The sequence below is a fragment of the Sminthopsis crassicaudata genome, chromosome 4, assembly GCF_048593235.1.
Source record: "Sminthopsis crassicaudata isolate SCR6 chromosome 4, ASM4859323v1, whole genome shotgun sequence".
NCBI lineage: Eukaryota > Metazoa > Chordata > Mammalia > Dasyuromorphia > Dasyuridae > Sminthopsis > Sminthopsis crassicaudata.
In genome coordinates, this window is record NC_133620.1 from 295,644,797 (window position 1) to 295,658,217 (window position 13,421).

The 13,421-nt window shown below is 36.3% G+C and overlaps 1 long non-coding RNA gene across 1 annotated transcript in view; it reads right to left on the reverse strand.

The window, feature by feature from the left end:
• Positions 1-385: 385 nt before the first annotated feature.
• The window catches only part of LOC141566736 (uncharacterized), a 29,721-nt gene continuing 16,685 nt past the window's right edge, over positions 386-13,421 (reverse strand). Inside the window, exons 2-3 of the long non-coding RNA XR_012489381.1 lie at positions 4,506-4,636; positions 386-2,436 (exon numbers count right to left, since the gene is read on the reverse strand). This is a non-coding gene — a long non-coding RNA (uncharacterized LOC141566736). The remainder of the gene's footprint in view (positions 2,437-4,505; positions 4,637-13,421) is intronic.

The following is a 13,421-nucleotide window of genomic DNA, read 5'->3' on the forward strand; positions in this document are numbered from 1 at the left end:
AATATTGCAATAGGTATAGCCGAAGTTAAATTGCTTACTTACCATCTCAGAGAGTGGGGAAGGAGGAATGGAGGAAAAGAATTTGGAACTCAAAATTAAAAAAAAAAAATATTAAAAATGATCTTTTACATGTAATTAGGAAAATAAATTAGTAAAGGGGGAAAAAAGAACTATCATTGCAAGTATTTGAACCCAGGATAGGTCTTAACTATTTTCACTATACTATGCTGTTTCTTCAGTGACACTAAAATGCTTAGTCTAATTACACAAAAGCAACACAATCTGTTAATATTTCACAATGTTTTGAAGCTTGTATGTGGTTGGTTATTCTGACCAGCACAACATAAATGGGCTAGTGGTGGTTGAAAATAAGGAGACTGGGTTGTTAATTCAACAGCTGTTTATTAAGAGAAATCATGATGCTTATATATCTTAAAACCATATGTTATTATGAAAAGTATTGTTCTGTGACCAGCCCTGGTTTCTGTTTTCTATGATCTAACTCTCTGAAGCATGTTGAGTCTGGAGATTCAATCTTGTGTAAAGTTCATAATGCCTCAGTAATTGTTCCAGAACCTTATGTTTTCTCACGATTTCAAGCTTAAATACACCCTTGATTAATCTTAGGAGAAGGGGAACATCCCAGTTACCGAAGTCTCTAGCTTTCTGGGAGTTCTTTACATCTCTCCCTTTTTTATTTTTTGAAGTGCTCTCAAGTCTTGAAGTCTAAGATCCTGTCTGTGGACATTCTCAGCAATTCTTTTAAAATGGTCAGAAAACAGCCTACCAGAATAAGTCTAGATACAGATGCATGTAAGTAAAATTACAGCAAATGCTATGAGTATAATTTCATGCCCAATGGCATGGAATGTTCCTTGTCTTAATCCACTCAGCAATTGTTTGGGCACTGGTCAGGTTCTAGATTTTCATGTCATTCTTTATCTAACATTAGCAATCTTTTTTGAAGATCTTCAATATCCAATGAAACATTTGAATTTCCTCATAACTCATTAAGGTAATTTCTAATTTTATTCCAATTCCATTCTGACTCACTGTATTCCTTGTTAACCACACAGAAACTAGTAAACCTGTAATCACACACCAATCTTTGTCTAATCCTCAATTTTTCTACTTCTTATCCTATTTCAAGGCCATACTCCCTTAATTGATTTGTAGCTTCACAAAACTCCTTATTAATTTTATTCTGTATACTAAACCCTTTAGAGACGTTCAGAGTAAGTTCATGCAAATAATTAGCTTGAACTATTGCTTTTGAACAGTGGTTACAGACATAGCAAGTAAGGCACTGGAAGCTAAAATAGAAATTAATGCAATTATATAAAAAAAACAACACATGAATTACATCTTTTCTTTCTATTTCTGCAGAGCAAATGTTCAATGTTCTCCAAGGAATGGTTTGTTCAAGTGTGATACCAATTATCACTCTGCATAGGTAACATATTAAATGAAGGCTTCATAATAAGAAACACAGTACTGATATTTAACCTTATTTCCTATGCATTCAGACCTTTCATTCCCTTCAAGTAACATTACAAACTCCTATTATTGCTATTGTCACCTGGCCAATTTCTACTCACATGAAAGCATAATCATTTCCCAAACATGCCTGGACAGTAACATTATATGATACATTCTTACTTCTATTCTGATAATAGGGGTCTCCACCAATTTTGTTTGGGGTATACCCCAATGCATATGGTAATTACAAGAGTCATTATGCCAGAAAATATAATTCTGATTCCAAATTGTGTTTCAAAGTCTCTGTTCTGTTCTGCAGTCCAGAAAAGGAGGATCAGCTTCTGATAACATATGAATTCCCCAATGAGGAATTGTTTCACAGTTCTGTCCCAATATACCCATAACCATAGTTATTAGATTGAGGAAGTGTTGTATAAGTTTTATGGCACTAGACTTAAAGCCTTTTTTATGCAATTGGAGAGTTGCAACATTTCTAGTAGCCAAAAGCCTGTGAAAAGGGCCATATTTATGATGAAATTGGTTGTATCAGACTACAGCTGCCAAAATTAGCATTTGTAGTAACACATAGGGGAGGATCTTTAGTAAGTTCAGTAAAATTAAACTTAATTATTGAACTATTTGACTCGCCTCCATGCTCATTAATACCAAATTCCTTAACTAAATATTGAGATACAGTTTAATAGAATTTCAGAAATGTATTCTCATACAACTACTACTCATCCCATCCAACAAACTCTCACCCAAGGTAGGCTTTGTATAATATCCCAGAAGGTTTTGTTTTATCCTTCTCCCAATTTAAGTTGTGCCCCCACCAGGGCATTTGCAGGAGCCATGCTGCTCGATTCCTCTTGGGAAAGTCTTTTCTTTTATCTTCATGCTCTGGATTAATTTAGACAGGGCAGCTACATCTTTCAGGGATCCATGTATCTCCTTCATCTATGGAAATAGAAAGAAAATCTAGGCCCCGAATTTATTACCTTATCAAAGCCCCTCCATATCCCATTAACATCCTTCCATATCACAGAGCTGACCCCTTAACCTTTTCTGTTCCTCTTTGTTGGAAGAAAAATTATGTAGTAAAGAAAAAATAAGTAGACTGGGGTGTGAGACATGTTATTCAATGTGAGATAATTAATGGTATATAGTGCTTTAGAAAATCTGTTCTTGGGGACTTCTCCCCCTCCCCCCTTTTATTGATTAAGAATGACTTTCAAAGTTCTATTCTTACACTCTACTATAGCCTGTGCTGTTGGATTGTAAGGGATTCCGGTAATATGTGAAATACCTAAGAAGCACAGAATTTAAAAAAAAAAAACATAAAGAGATCCATTGTCAGTTTTGATCTGTTCCTAAAAGGGCAAAGCAAGATAATAAATGGTCTATTACATGTTTTGTGGTTTCTCCTCCTAGAGCAGAGGCATAAATGAATCATGAATATGTATCTACAATAACATGTACATATTTGCATTTTCCAAACTCAAATATATGTATAATATCCATTTGCCAAAGCTCATTAGGACATCTTCCTCTGTGGTTGATACCCTCTAAGTAAGAAGGGTGATACACAACATAGGCAGGACATCCTTTGACTATCTGTTGGGTCTGCTCTTTGGTAATGTTGAGGGTTGTGGTTCCTTTAACATACTAGTCCTTTCAGATTGAGTTATTCCTTTCTGATTCCCAATCCCTCCTAGCTGATGCATTATCAATTCAAGAAGCTAGGACTTCTGATTCAGAAATCCTGGTCAAAAGCACCCCTCTGAATTCCAATAGGAGATCAGGCTCTCCCAGACTCCCTTAGATCTGAGCCAACTGGGATTCCACCCATGGGACCCTTTAGCTAAATCTCTCATTATAAAAGAGCCAAGCTGGAGTCCTCTTTTTGCAGAGGTTCTACACATGGCAGCCTTATGCCTGGCATGCTAAAGATCTCTGCCCACTGGAACACTATTTTTGGTGCCTTCTTATCTCTACTTTCATCTTTTACTAACTAGACTTTACTTCCAAACCCCATAATAAACCTCTTTTATCAATCTAGGTTTTCAGGTCTGTAAATTCCTTTACAGCAGACTCTTGCACTGCTACTAGACCTCATTTAACTCCCTATCCTTGCACCGAATCCAAAAGGGTTGTAGGGGAGCTCTATTTGACTCCCTGTACCCTGAACCTACTACTAGACCTCAATTAAACCCTAATTTTATTTAGGTACCCCAATTCTAGACCTCATCAGTAATACGAAACATTTTTCTGAGCATCCAAACAGATTGGAAATGTTTAATGATATGCCTATGCTTCTTCCATGGTGCTAATAAGACTTTAATCTGCTATATGATTTCCAACAAATATAGGTCTTTCAATATTAGTGTAGAAAGGAATATGTAAAATATATTTTTATATTTCTGATGAGCCCTTAACTACGTCTTGAAGATCTTGAAACATACAAAATTCAATAATATTCCTTTTTTTAATATTAGCTGTTTCTATTCTAGATAACACTCCTACTGCATACTTAGAATCTGATATAATGTTGACAGGCTCTGGAAACATAACCATGTCAGTTATAATAGCTGCTAATTCACTTTTCTGAGTGGATTAAAAAAAGGTGTTTTGATTTGTTTAAGGAGCTCATCCTCAGGGCTGTATATAGAGACAAGATAAATTTGTAGCATCAGTAAAGGTATTTTTGGCTCAAAAATGACTGTTCTGATATAACTTTCTGAAATATAAATTCATTTTCTGTTAAGAATTAAAAAATCCCTTTTGAATTGTCATATTTTAATTGGCACAGCATGAATCTCAATTATAATCTGCTATTCAGGACTTTCTTGTATTAATTGTTGTATCTGGTCTCCATTATAAGGGATATGTATCACCTCAGGTTTGTTGTCATTTAATCCTATACACCTATTGATGTGTTTGAAAATCAATTTTGTTACTGTAACTGGGTACATTTCTAAAGAAGTGGATGAGTTTATGTAAATATCCCCATTCTGTAATTTACTTACCTTGTATGATTATGCCTATAGATGTGTATCTCGAGGCCAAAATTCTCATCTACAACCCTTTTCCTTCTTTTATTCTGTCAGTGCACTCCCAGGAAGCTAGAGTCTTCAGTAACTGGGATGTTACTCTCCTCCTAAGATTAATCAAGAATGCATTTAAGCTTGAAATCATCAGAAAACAAGGTTCTGGCACAATTACTGGGGCACTGTAAACTTTATAGACAAGATTGAGTTTCCAGAAACTAACAATATGTTTCAGAAGGTTAAATCACAGAAAACAGAAACCAGGGCTAGTCACAGGACAGTGCTTTTCTTAATAACATATGGTTTTAAGATATATAAGCAGCTAAGATGACAGGAAAAAATAATGATGAATGTTGGAGGAGATGCAGGAAAACTGGGACACTGATGCATTGTTGGTGGAATTGTGAATGAATCCAACCATTCTGGAGAGCAATCTGGAACTATGCTCAAAAAGTTATCAATCTGTGCCCTTGATCCAACAGTGTTACTACTGGGCTTATATCCCAAAGAGATACTAAAGAAGGGAAAGGGACCTGTATGTGCCAAAATGTTTGTGGCAGCCCTTTTTGTAGTGGCCAGAAACTGGAAAATGAATGGATGCCCAATCAATTGGAGAATGGTGGGGTAAATTGTAGTATATGAATGTTATGGAATATTATTGTTCTGTAAGAAATGACCAGTAGGATGAATACAGAGAGGCTTGGAGAAACTTACATCAACTGATGCTGAGTGAAATGAGCAGAACTAGGAGATCATTATATACTTCAACAACAATACTGTATGAGGATGTAATCTGATGGAAGTGGATATCTTCAACATAGAGAAGATCTAATCCAGTTCCAAATGATCAATGATGGACAGGATCAGCTACACCCAGAAAAGGAACACTGGGAAATGAGTGTAAACTGTGGGCATTTTTGTTCTCCTTCTCAGGTTATTTTTACCTTCTGAATCCAATTCTTCCTGTGCAACAAGAGAACTGTTCAGTTCTGCACACATATATTGTATCTAGGACATATTATAACATATTTAACATGTATAAGACTGCCTGCCATCTAGGGGAGGGGGTAGAGAGAGGGAAAGGAAAAGTCGGAACAGAAGTGAGTGCAAGGGATAATGTTGTAAAAAATTACCCAGGCATATGTTCTGTCAATAAAAAGTTATCAAAAAAAAAAAAAGATACATAAGCAGCATAATTTCTCTAATAAATGGCTGTGTTGAAATCAGCAACCTAGTCTCCTTCTTTTCTTTTCTTTTTTTTTTTTTTTTTTTGAGGCTGGGGTTAAGTGACCTACCCAGGGTCACACAGCTAGGAAGTGTTAAGTGTCTGAGACCAGATTTGAACTTGGGTCCTCCTGAATTCAAGGCTGGTGCTCTATCCACTGCACCACCTAGTTGCCCCTAGTCTCCTTATTTTCAACCACCACTAGCCCATTTGTGTGGTGCTGGTCCCAACAGTTGGTAAGTGTAAATATTATCATCATTGACAAATGAAGAAAAGCCAATTTCAGAAAATAATTATTCTAAGTCACATAGTAAAATATTATTATAAAGAATAGAATTCAAATTCACTTACTGACCTGCATTCTACCTTTGTTTCTCTGTATCATCTTCAAGCATTTCATTTTTCCACAAATTCATGAGTACAATTGAAATTTTTGGTGTGAGCACCGTGATGCTTTTGTAGGAAGGAAAAGTGTTGAGTAGTAAGTAGAAAGAATATTTAATTTAAAGACCTAAGTTCACCACTCTATTTCAGTGGTCAAATCACAACTTCTCTAGGCCCAAATTTCTATTTTGGCAAAATAAGGAGGTTTGGAGCATAAAGCATTCTCTCATTAATTTTAATTGCTTTTCTCATGATTCCTTGGCTTTTGCTTGGATCACAGACTCCTGGGGCTTGTAACTTAATTTTGAGAAATGATCTGAAGATGTTCTTCCTAGTTCTTAACTGTTAATGGAAAAAAAGAAACAAAGGATCTTTCCCTCAGGAGGTCAGTTCCTGGTTCTTCTTATTATCCTCCTTCCCCCTTTCTCTGGAAATTTCAGAAAGGTCATCCCCATCAGACAATAGATCTTACATTACATACTGCCCCCTAGAACCCACAGGTGGAAAAGAATTTCATTTCCCTCTCTCCTAAGAAGATGCACAGCAAGATAGTAAGCTGTTTGGGCATTCTCCCAGTTAAGGGATGAGAAAAACTCTAACATCTAAAAAAAAAAAAAAAAAAAAAAAAACAAAAAAAAAACTATGAACGAAAAATCCAGAACCACTAATTGTTGGCTAGATTGCAGAGTCAGGCAGGCCTACCTTCCAAGTCACTTGATTGGGGTGTTCAGTTAAGTGAGGCCTCCCACTCTCTGATCCCCCCCAACCTTCATATTTGTCTTTGTCCAGACCGTACTATATTTGTGGGGTGAAAGGAGAAAGATTTGTATTTGCCTCTGGACTATGTTGAAGCTGCAAATATTGTGAAATGTCCTCTTCTGCATCCTTTCATTAAGTTGTTTCTCTGGCTGGTCTTTGGTGTTCTGTTCCATTAGCTCAAGTTCTTTCTACAAGACAAGTCCAGAACTTCCAGTACTTCTCCCTGTACCATGCCTCCCTTTCTCCTTTCTCCCTCTCCTCCCCTCCCCTCACTCTTTCCCCGCCCTCTAGTCGAGCCTCTTCTGTCTCTAGCTCTGCCTCCCAAAGCCCCTCTGTGGTTTTCTTCCGCACTTTCAGGCTCTGTTGTGGGCCCATAGCCGGTGACTTGCAGTGTAAAGAGCCCATTAGGACCATGAAAGGAAAGAGTGAGCCGACTTTGGTATGGAGGGGAGGGGAGTGAGGAGAAAGATAAGGTGCAAAGGAGGGGTGAGAATTTAGGGAATTAAAAGACTGAATGGGGTTAGGAAGAAAGCTTTTATTAAGCCCCTACTTTGTGTTGGTCTAGAATACAAAAAAGGGCAAAAGAGATCCTACTTTCAAGGAATTTAGTCTAATGAAATTAGGAAAACAAGGTCTGGGGAGTTTGAGCTTGATGGGATTTAAAAATGCTGAACACCCCAAAATATTGGGGTTCAGGGCCAATTAAATGGAGGTGTCTCAAAATAATTTATAGGCTTAGAACCATCTCCAAATCAAGAGACAAAATTTTTTTATTAGCTGTTGGCTGACAGGTTAATTTCCAAGCTACTGAAGTGGGGAACAAACAATTTATAGAGGTAATTCTTTGTTGGGGGGGGCCATGTTTAGGTTATTGTAGTTACCTTTTAGTTTTAGAACGCTAATTTCAGGGGGCACCTAGGTGGTGCAGTGGATAAAGGACCAGCCTTGAATTCAGGAGGACCTGAGTTCAAATCTGGTATCAGACACTTAACACTTCCTAGCTGTGTGACCCTGGGCAGGTCACTTAACCCCAGCCTCAGAAGGAAAAAAAAAAAAAAAAAAAAAAAAAAGAATGCTAATTTCTAAATCTTAAAACTGGCTAGTTTCAAAAAACCTGATAAAGCTAATTTTAGAGCTTAGAGGTTGGTTGGAGTTAGAGGTTAGGTATCTTCCTTTCCAAGCCAGCATCCCACTCATAAACTGAGTCAATAAAACTAACATTCTTTTCAAAATCAGTATGATTATAAAATAAAAATAATCTTAAAGTAAAATACAGTACTCTTAATATCAGATATCTTGGAGTCCATCTAAATAATACAAACAACTTGGAGCCATGGTATAGTACACCTACTTCAGTTCCTCCCCTCTCAAATAGTATCCCTGAGACAAAACAATGCGGAGATTACAATCATATCAAATTTATTAAGGAGTTCCTCAATCTGTGACCTGCAAGCTACAACAGTCAAGGATCTACCCAAACAGATGAAATTACAATAATCTAAATTACAATCTAAATTATTGCAACATCTATTAATATCTAATACACAGCACAGAAGAGTTCAATTAATATTGAAAAAACCTTAAACTTCTTATCTTCTCTACAAATTGCTTGCCTTTTCAATGGGGAGACAAGGAGAGGGAAAGAATTTGGAACTCAAAAAAATTTTTTTAAAGTTTAAAAATATTTTTTATATTTAATAATGACATGGGGAGGAACCCTGAAACTGTCCTGACTTTGGGATACACGCTTGAGAACTCCTTGAAGGGAAGAAGCTCCTTGAACTCTTCTGGGAGAGACCCACCCCAGGGAATCAAGATAAAGTGGTTTCATTCTGTTTTCTTGATGGGACTGGTTGAATCCAGGACCACTCCTAACCTGAAATGGAGATCTAGATTTCTTTCGACTTCTATTGAGTTAGAGATTAGTCTAGGACTATTTATTCAATTGGAAAATTTCTAATTAATTCTCAAAGATCTTGGTCTGATTTCAACTCAAACTGCCCCCAGCCCCTAGCCAAAGTTTCAAATTATAAAAAGGAACACTTCCTTGTAGAGGCCTGAAACAGGAATATGCCGTGCCAAGGAACCTCTCTCCTTGGCACAGCTGCCTGCAAGGACCCTCTGTTCACTGAGAAAGCATTCTCTTCTCAGTGTAGCCTCCTAACAGGACCTTGCAGAAGGTCCAAAGTAGCTTGCTCTGCTTCCAGGACCCTGCCTGTTGAAATGCATTCTTTTCTCAGTGTCAGCCTCCATTACCCTAAAAGGACCTGGCAGAAGGTCAAAAGCAGGCCAAAGCAGGATAATGTCTTGTCAAGAAACCCCTCTCTCCCTCAGCATAGCCGCCTTCAAGGACCCCGTGCCTGCTAAGAAGACATTACCTCTTCTCAGTGTTAACACCCCCTTTTTTAAAAATAGCTTTTTATTTACAAAATATATGCATAGGTAATTTGACCCTTGAAAAACCTTCTGTTCCAACTTTTCCTCTCCTTTCTCTCACCCCCTCCCCTAGGTGGCAGGTAGATCAATACATGCCAAGATTTCTCTGCTAGGAACTTTATCTCTCTCTGTTGGGATTTCTCTGGTAGGAACTCTACCTTGTCAGTCTTCCTAGCAAAGGCTGACTTCTCCAACAATAAACTTTTTTTTTTTTTCCAGTCTAACTTTTCTGGTCCAGAAGGACCTGCACTGACCAGAGAAGTTCCCACAACTCTCTGCCCTGTGCTGAACCTCAACAATAAGAAAAAAGTTAAAAGATTAAAGTTGGGGGAAAAAAAAAAAAAGCCTTGGATAATAGTCCCACTCCATTATATTTAAACTCTTTCCCTTCTTCCTTAAAGAACCATCCTCCCTAAAAGTAAGTAAAACAACTGGGAAAAGAGATACAAAATCTTAAGAACTCCTTGAAAACTAGAATTGAGTAATAGGAATTAACTAAATGACACAAGATGTCAAGAAATAATAAAACGAGAAAAAAAGAGCTGAAACGGCTCATTGGAAAAACAACTGGAGAGCTGATCAAGGAGATTATAAAAACTGTCAGATTTGAACTCAGGTTCCTCCACTGGGAGGACTGCTGGTACTCTATCCACTGGGCCACCTAGCTGCCCCTAATTTCCACTTCTTTATCCCAACAAAGAAAAATCAGAGCAAAAGGGAAAAACTTGGGATAGATTAAAAAAACAAAACAAACAAACAGAAAAAAGCATGTGTTGATTTATATTCAGTCTCCTTAGTTCTTTTCCTGGACACAGATAGTATTTTCTGTCCAAAGGCTATTGGGGTTGCTTTGGATCACTGAACTAGCAAGAACCAAGTCTTTCATAGCCGATCATGGCACATTCTTGCTGTATTCCTGGTTCTGCTTGTTTCATTCAGCACCAATTCATGTAACTCTTTCCAGACTTTTCTATAATCAGCTTATCATTTTTAATAGAACAATAATATTTCATTACCTTCATGTACCACAACTTGTTCAGCCATTTCCTAATTGATGGGCATCCACTACTTTGCCAATTCTTTGCTACCACAAAAAGAGCTGCTACAAACATTTTTGCATATAGGTCCCTTTCTCTCCTTTATTATTTCCTTGGGATACAGACCCAATATAGTATATAGTTTTGATGCACACATATAGCACTGATATATTGTTCTATAAGAAAAGATGAGCTCAATAGTCTTAAAAAGACATGGGAAAAGTTACACAAAATAGTGAAGATAAAAGTGAGCAGAACCAAGAGAACATTGTATACAGTAACATCAATATTGTTTAGTAATGACTTTAAGGTTTTTTGACTTATAAATATACAAATTAAAAAATAGGACATATGAAGAAGCTCTTTGTATCTAAAGAAAGAACTGATAGATGTATAGAGCAATGTTATATGTTTATATATATTATATATATATACATACAATCCCATACAATCTTAAGAACTCCTTGAAAACTAGAATTGAGTAATAGGAATTAACTAAATGACACAAGATGCCAAGAAATAATAAAACGAGAAAAAAGAGGAAACGGCTCATTGGAAAAACAACTAGAGAGCTGATCAAGGAGATTATAAAAACTGTTACACTACCTGGACACAATATTACAAGAAACTATTAAGGAATATTTTCCTGAAGTTCTAGAATAACTGGGTAAAGTAAAAATAGAAAAACTCTTGTTCACCACTTGAAAGAGATCCAGAAGAAAACTTACAAGAATATCATAACTAACACTCCCAAGTTAAGGAAAAAATAGTGCAGGGAAAAAGAAAAACAACAAACAATAATTTAAATACTGTGGAAATACTGTCAGGATTTCACAAGATTTAGCAACCTTTACTCTAAAACTGTAACTCTTGGACCATATTTCTAAAAGCAAAAGAGCTGGGGTAATGACCAAAAACAACTTACCCAAAGCAAAGTTAAATATAATGGGGGAAGACATTAATAAACTAATTTTCATGTATTTGTAACAAAAAAGGACCAAAATTCAATAGAACATTCAAAAGATCCAGAAGAAATATAAGGAAAACATTAAAGACTGATTATAAGGCTTATTAAGGTTAGACTATTTACTTATTAAATATATTTAAAATGTTATAAGTATTTTCAAAACTTTCATCATTACTAAGGTAGTTTGAAAGAATGACTGGATCTGAATTATATATGATGGGGTGATTCTAAAAAGCAAAATTGTATAGGAAAAGATAAAAGGGGACAATTATATTCTAAAAATATAATGTGAAAGGATATAGAGATTGGGAGGGTAGAGAAAGGTCTGTTAGAAAGGTGGGTAGATGGGAAGTGAAAAGATGGTAACAGGACAGGATAAAAAGATAGGCTGAAAAGGAGAATAGTGAGTAAAAATAAAATGGAAGAAAAATCACAAATAGTCATTATAACTTTGAATGTGAATAGGATGTTTTTAACAGCTCTTCTTTGTGACACTTAACACTTCCTAGCTGTGTGACCCTGGGCAAATCACTTAAACCCAATTGCCTCAGCAAAGCAAAAAAAAAAAAAAAAAAAAAAAAAAAAAGGAAATTACAAGGATTCCTATTTTAGTTTATTTTTAATACACATTGTTTTATGAATTATGTTGGGAGAGAAAAATCAGAGCAAAAGGGAAAAACTTGGGATAGATTAAAAAAACAAAACAAACAAACAAACAGAAAAAAGCATGTGTTGATTTATATTCAGTCTCCTTAGTTCTTTTCCTGGACACAGATAGTATTTTCTGTACATATACATATATATATGTATATGTATATACATATATATATATATTTCCTTATTTCTGATAGCTATCTGAAGGGCAGATTGAGGGGAAGGAAGAAATAGAAAGGGAAAAAAGAAATTTACATGATAATTGTATTGTATGTTATATATTTATTGTATATTGTAAAATAATTTAACAGAATAGCAAGTTGTACATAATAGATTTGAAGTTTCATATGCAATCATCTTTTTTACTATACTGTATTATGGAGATGTTTGTTTTATTTCCTATATTAAAATAAAATTAATTTTTAAAAAGAACACCTGCCAAATATTTTCCTAAACTATACCTCCACATCATGTTTTCAGATCTTCCTCCAAACCCCAAAATCCCAGAATACTCCCAAGATTTCAACAGATTGCTGTCTCTGTGTCTACCCCATCCAATCTCCTCTTACTGTCTATACTTTTTATTCCTGGATTCCAGGAATGGAGCTCTATTTTTTTAGACTTTGTGCATCTTCACTTGTATAGTGTCATTAAGTCAAGCTGGGAGACAGACCTGCTCATAGATTGAGGTGGGAAGTCAGTGAAACTGAGACACTGTGTTTGGTTCTGAGTAACTTGAGGTTTTTCTTTTTGTTTTCTCCTTCCAACTGAACTGGTATGCCTGGGTACCCCATGCTCCATGCACATGCTTTCATCAAGCACAAAGAAAATGGTGACAACTATTCACCAGGAATCCCATTAGATACTGAGCCAAGTTCAGCCATAGTGAGGGGATGGGCAAAATGGGCAGTTAAAACTGAGGGCCAAACCTTGGATGAAGAGTGGAAGACAAATGTCTTTCCCTATTCCGTTCAATCCTCTAAGCAACTAAAGTGATGTTCCTTAAGCTCACATTCAACTGTCACTACCTACCCTCACTCTATAAATGCCAGGGGTTCTTTATTATCTCCAGGCTCAAAAGTAAAATCTTGTTTGGCAAAGAAAACCTTAAATTAGGTCTCCTCCCTCCCATATTTCCAGTCTTCTTACACCATGCTCTCCACGACATACTTTTGGATCCAGTGACATCCTTGCTATTCCATGGACAAGATACTGTTCTCTATCTCTAAGCTCCAGGCTTTTCTCTGGCAGTCCCTCAGGCCTAAAATGCTCTCCTTTCTCATCTTCTGGATTCCTTTATGTCCCCACCAAAAAGCTATCTTCTACAGGAAGCCCTTCCCAACCACTCTTTAATCTTAGTACTTTCAGTCTGCTAATTATATCCTATTTATCCTACATAGGCTTGGCATGTACATATCGGTTTGCTTTTTGTT